Below are 6,831 nucleotides of genomic sequence, written 5' to 3' on the forward strand. Positions count from 1 at the left end.
TCCTATTGATCTGTCTATTTCTGAGAGTGGAGTATTGAAGTCCCCCAGTACTATTGTATTGGGGTCTAAGTCTCCCTTTAAGTCCGTTAACAAATCTTTTAGATAAACCGGTGCCCTGTAGTTAGGTGCATATACATTGATAATTGTTATATCTTCCTGTTGAATTGATCCCTTAATCATTATGTAGTGTCCCTCTTTGTCTCTCTTAACGGTTTTTGTGGTAAAGTTTATGGTGTCTGATATTAAGATGGCTACGCCTGCTCTTTTTTCATTTCTGTTGGCATGGTATATCTTTTTCCAGCCTTTCACTTTCAGTCTGTATGGATCTTTGTTGGAAAGATGTGTTTCTTGTAAGCAGCAAATAGATGGGTTTTGTTTTTTAACCCAATCAGCCAAACGGTGTCTTTTAACTGGACAGTTCAGGCCATTCACGTTCAATGTGACTAATGATAAGTGGTAACTTTGCCCTGCCTGTCTTCATATTCTTTCATAATGATGACTATCTTTCTGTGGTTCTGTGTGTAGCACATTTTTAAGCATCATTTGTGAAGCTAGATGAATGGTGACAAATTCTTTCAATTTCTATTTGTTGCATCATCAAATCTATTGTTGTCTTTCCAAAGCATTGTTTATTTGGCATACTGAATTCTTCATTTCTAATATTTCTTTTGAAATATTGATTTCAAAACTATTGATTTCAAAAATATTGATTTCAGTTTGATTTCTTTTCAAAATCTGTGTCTCATGGGAAAATTTTTCATACATGTCATGTATGGATTTCTTTAACTCTAAAATTTGATTTGCTTTAATTTTTTAAATAATTATTTTATCATTCTTTTGAATTCTTTTTCAGACGTTCCATCAATCTCTTCTTCTTCATAATCTAATACTGAAGTGTTGTTTTGTTCCTTTGAGGGAGTCATATTGTCTTCTTTGTTCTTGATTCTTGTGTTTCTGCATTTATTTTTAGTCATTGTGCAACTACTAGTTGGTTTACTCCTCTAATGGCTTTTATCTTTGAACCATGCCTCTGTGACTTAGGAGTGTCTAATCCTTCAGTGAATATTTAGGGGTGTGTGCTGGTTGGGGCCATAGGGGCTCCAGTAAGTGCTTGTGTATGCTACAAAGTCCAAGGCGACACCCACATTGGCCATGGTGGATCTCTATTGTCAGTAAGTTGGAGAGTATTATCATATTGGCTGGTGTGATCACTTCCTCACCTCCTCTATGCCAAAGCGATCAATGCACAGGGCAAGCCAACAGCGGCAACACATCCCGCCCACACACTCCTAAGAACCATCCAAAGGATCTGTGCTGATGCTCCTTAAGAGTGCTGAACCTTCTGCAAAGATGAATCCCAGGTACTCAATGAAATGTAAGCCTCTGAACACAGTGATTGCCCCAAGATCCAGCTACACTCTATACCCTGTCATGCAGTCACAGCATTCCCTTAGTCATAGCACGCAGGGCTCCTATAGTCAAAGAGAGCAGGTAGTCTACTCTCAGCCAGTTTAGGTTCCATCCAAGGAGAGAGGCAAAGCGTTCCTAGAAACAGCTGACTGTTGATGTTTTGCCTTGACAGTTTTAGAATAGTTGCCAGTGATATAGAGGTGAGAGGAGCACCTCACAGACTTAAGTGGGGGACCCAACCCTGCCAACCTTCCAGGTAAAACTCAAAATCAGTGGTGATAGTGGATTTTCCCATCAGATAAAATCCTATCTTCACATGGGCATGGGCCACATGAGCGTGTACTTGTCTTTTCTTTTTGTTCCTTTTTTATTGATCTTTTTAATTTATTTTTTAAGCAATACAAATTTCAAAAGTACAACTTTAGGAATATAGTTATTCTTCCCACCATAGCTGCCCTCCCAGCCACACTCCCACCCTTCCTCCTCTTCCCTCTATCCTTGCAGTTCAATTCTCCTTTAAGATTCATTTTCAATTAACTTTTCTACTTGTCTTTTAAGGTGGTTCTTCTTCATTATTATTCACTGGGAGCTCTCATGGGTGCCATGGGGAGCAGTCAATGTGCTCTCAGTCACAGGTCTAGTGGGTACCTTCCACCCCCATCCCCCACCCCTGCTAGCACTCCATTCCACACTAAAAGCCTCAAAGTTGGAGCCAGCACATTGCTATAGTAGTAGCCCAATTTCGGCTGTTGTGGCCACCTGGGGAGTTAACCAGTGAATGGAAGACCTTTTTCTCTCTCTCTATCTATCTCTGTCTCTTTGTCTCTCTGTCTCTTTGTCTCTTTCTCTCACTGTGTTATTCTGCCTCTCAAATAAATAAATCTTTAAAAAAAGTCTGTGTGGTCCACAAGCTTGTCACTCAAGTAATATTACCAGGGACACTGGGTGCTGAAGTCTCCTCTCATTTCTTTTTAAGAAGATGGTGTCAAGGCCAGTGTCCTGGCATAGCAGGTAAAGCCACTGCCTGTGACACCTGCATTCCCCAATATGGGTGCTGGTTGGTGCCCTGACTGCTCCACTTCCAGTTCATCTCCCTGATAATGTCCTGGGAGAAGCAACAGAAGATGGCCTGGGTATTTGGACTCTTGCTACCTTTGTGGGATATCTGGACTAAGTTTTTAGCTGCTGGCTTTGGCCTGGCTCAGTGCTGGCTATTGAGATGATCTGAGAAGTAAGCCAGCAGCTTGAAGACCTCTTTCTCTTTCTCTCCCTCTTTCTCTCTAGCTCTGATTTTAAAATAAATAAATAATTTTTTTAGGAGATGATGTCTCCTCCTCATGTTTATTCTTATACTGGTAGGAACTAAACAGAGGAGCACTACCTGGCTTTTGCTGCCAAGTATAGCACTCTACAGGAGTGGGGGATACCAAGAAACAGATCAACTTTCCTGCTACAAGTGCAGCAGTTGCTCAGACATCAGTCAGCTTCCCAGGCTGAAGTAGAAGCCATTGAGTCACTGGAATTCCCTCTCAGCTAAAGTTAAGAGCCACTGGGTGTACAGGGGGCACAGTGGTTTCTTCCTACTTTGCTGTGATGTGATAGTGGCTCACTTCTGGCAGCTGGTTGTGCTGTGTGGCTGGCTGCAGCAGTGTCCATGTCTTCTCTGATTTTGTTCCACAGGGTCTTTGTGGTTTTTCAGTTCTTTGCTGAAAATTTCCATCAGTCAGGTCTCTAGAAACGTGGTCCTCCCTTTGTTCTTTCCATATCTCAGAGCAGCTGAAGTTACTGTGGCTATACCCTATTCAGCCATCTTGGATCTCCCCTTTATCTTTCTTCAAAAATAAGGAGAGAGCTCTTAAACTAAATAAATTACTAAAAAAATTTCATGTGTGTTCAGAATCTGCTTTCAATGTGAAATTTCTCTACTCTATTAACCACTCTCTTTCTCCCTCTCCCTGTACATAATTCCCTTCCTTCCTTAACTCATAGAATACTGAAGCTTATCAGCTCAAATGAACAAATTTCTGGATTTAAGTGCAATTAAAGATTTCTATTTGTTTCTTGGCTTTATCCATACTCATATCCTGTCATCATGGAATGATTTCATCATATTGGTTGTCTCCAGGACTTACAATACTCTTACCCTTAAATTGGTTGTTGGCTCAGCGTAGTCCCTGGAATATGAATGCTTTGCCTTCTAATTACAGATGTTGATTGACCATGTGTTACTTTGGGAATAACAGCTGACTTGTCTTCTTGGTATGATAATGAGAAAATTACCAACCTCCTCTCCAGAGAGGTTTGACAAATAGAGGATTATAAAATGCCTTGCATTGGAAAAAAATGCTAAATATTCTTCTAAGTGCTTTCATTTTTCTTGGCTTAGCAATGTTCATTCATGGGCTATTTTATGGGAAGATGTTACTATACCTTAGCCATTGCAAACATCTGTGCATTAATCAGAACTTAACCAAAAGAGCATTTCAGAACCACAAACATGCCATGGCAGAGCCTTATGCTGTGCTTCTAAATGAGAATGGTATGACACCCATGACTTATTTTCCAGAGGGGCTCGCTCTGTAGCTGTAATATTTGCAACTTGGCCCATCAGAATCAATCCTTGCCTACTGACTTTTAGATGATCTCCTAATTGGTCCACTGCTGAATAAAATAGAAAACAGTATGATTAAAATCAGAAGGACTCAGTGCAGTGAAAGAAATCTCAATGCTTCTGTCGTGGCTGTCCAACACAACTGGGACTGCTCCAGTATTGGCAAACATTTTAAAAATAAAATATATGGGGACCAACCAACATTCCATTTGTTACTGTCGCAACAGCCTGAAGCAGAGCTGTGTTTTGCCACCACATGAAATAGCAGCGTGCATTTCAGTCACATTTGTTTTCCTGATGATTCAGGTGGTGTAAGATTTCCACAAGCTGGCAGCAGCTCACTTGCCCTTGGCTCATTGCTTCTCTGTGGTGCATCTTCACAGCCATTTCCTCCTAGTTTAAGATTTGCCACCACACTGAAGTTTGCGTTAGTTAAATATTTAGTTACACCAGAATCTGTGATCTGCAAAAGTCTCCAGGCAGAAATGAGCAGAAATTATTCTAAGGAGATAGCTGCTTCCCTTAACCACACACACACACACACACACACACACAAACATACATGCACACATATGCATAAAGTTGGAGAATTGCTGCTTGTATCAAAGACCAGTGAAGATTGTAGCTTATTAGTGTACTTGACTCCCCAACCCTCACTGCAACATCATATTTAACTAAGATCTGCTGGGTGCAAACTGCTGAAATCTTAACTTAGTAAATACTAAGTTGATCTTCTATATATAAAGATAATTAAAAATGAATCTTAATGAAGAATGGGATGGGAGAGGGAGTAGGAGATGGGATGATTTGTTGGTGGGAGGGTGGTTATGGGGGGGAAATCATTATAATCGAAAAGTTGTACTGTTGAAATTCATATTTTATTAAATAAAAGTTAAAAAAAAGAGAAGGTATGTGTTTTTGGAAAAACCATGGTATCTGTGAGACACAAGTTCCTGTTAAAATCTCTTCTATGATCCATACTGATCTCAAATATTTCTAAGATTTGACTCCAATTTACTTTATGATCACTTCTGTAGTGGCATGCCATTAATTATTATTAACTGTGAAAGCTGGGTGGTAGGTACATGGGGCTTTTTATGATAGTCTCTATCTGTGTATTTGGACTATTCTGTAAAAAAGTTTTAAACATATAATAAGCTCCATTCTCTTCATATATCTCATAGGTTCATAGGTGAGAATCACAATATGTAAAAGTATTCTTTATATGATAAAGCATGAGAAGTGTTACATCTCAAAAATGTATGCCTTCAGAGTACCTGATATCATCTGTGTAAAATAAAAGTTCCACAGACCAACAGACTCAGTACAATGGCAGCATATCTAAGGCATCTGAATTTTTAATTCACCTTTTAGACCTCATACCTCTGATGATATTCTTTTATTTTGAAATTTTAAAATTATGTACTCTACCTGTTTTTGACATTATTAAGGTATTTTGAGTGGCTGAAAAATTTCTTCTAGTGGGGACCTATTTCCTACAGAATATAACAGCCTACATGCTAAGCCCTCCTCACCTAAAATTTGTTATTGAGATCTTGTTTCCTAACAGTTGACTAAGCTTCAAGTTCATGATATCTATTTCCAAAGCTTCTCTTGGTTATAAAACCTCAAATATAATCTGTTTGTGAAATCTGATATTATTTTCTTATATATCAAAATCATTGGTAAACATCTAGACACAAGATTCTGTATAGATTTCTGCCTTCCCATCTAGATTTTTGCCCAGACCCTAAGCAAGTGTGCATTACATTCATTAACTCATTCCCCAACTGTTTGCTGGATATCTTTTACGTGACAGCACTCCTCTAGGTGGTAACAGACAATGCAGTTTAAATCATTTCCCCTATGAAATCTGTACTGCAGGCTGCATATTTTGCCTTTAAAACTGTAGGTGGGGATCCAGCACTGTGGCATAATAGGTTAAGCCTCCACCTCTGGCAATGACATCACATATGAGTACCTGTTTGAATCCTGGCTGCTCCACTTCCAATCCAATTCTCTGCTAATGGCCTGGGAAAGCAGTGGAAGGCAACCCAAGTACTTGGGCCCCTGAACCCACATGGAGACTTGGATAAAACTCCTGGCTCTTGGCACCTGATTGGCCCAGCTCTAGCCACTGTGGCCATTTGGGGAGTGAACCAGCAGATGGAAGACCTCTCTTTCTGTCTCTCCCTCTCTCTGCCTATAGATTTGTCTTTCAAATAATTTTTTTTAAAATAAAATAAAACAGTAGGTGGATAGTACAACTTCAGATAATAACAAGTGTCAAGAATAAATACATGAGAAAAGCAGCTTACTTCTACAGCTATCAGGAATTGCCCTGAAGAGGAGTATTTAAGTAGAGACCTAAGATGAAAAGGAGGAGGGAATAGAGAAAATTGATGGAAGAGAGAGAACAATTAGTACAAAGGACCTGAGACAGGAATGAATTTAAGATCACATAACATAGATGAAGTTATTATGACTGAGTCAAGGGCCAAAATGACAGAATTTAAGGTTGTTTAGAGGGGACCTGTGGGTGGAGCCTGCAAAACTTTAGAGAATATAATAAAGAGTTTGGATTTTCTTAAAAAGAACTATTTTATTAAAGTATGATTGGTATACACAAAACCGTATGTATATAATGTATACCACTTGATGAGTTTGGAGCTAAGTATATACCCATGAAACGATCCTATTTTATTATTATAAATATTCATATTTTGTGATAAGAACATTTAATTTAAGGTGTAGGCATTCAGAAAATTTCTGATTCTACAATACAGTGTTACTAATAGGCATTAAGCCAT

The 6,831-nt window shown here is 39.0% G+C and overlaps 1 pseudogene; it reads right to left on the reverse strand.

Moving 5' to 3' along the window:
* The window catches only part of LOC149127001 (protein DEK-like), a 116,664-nt pseudogene extending 115,390 nt beyond the window's left edge, over nucleotides 1-1,274 (reverse strand).
* Nucleotides 1,275-6,831: the final 5,557 nt, after the last annotated feature.

Source organism: Oryctolagus cuniculus, chromosome 4 (genome assembly GCF_051225735.1).
Source record: "Oryctolagus cuniculus isolate XC-2025 breed Fujian yellow rabbit chromosome 4, ASM5122573v1, whole genome shotgun sequence".
Classification (NCBI taxonomy): Eukaryota; Metazoa; Chordata; class Mammalia; order Lagomorpha; family Leporidae; genus Oryctolagus; species Oryctolagus cuniculus.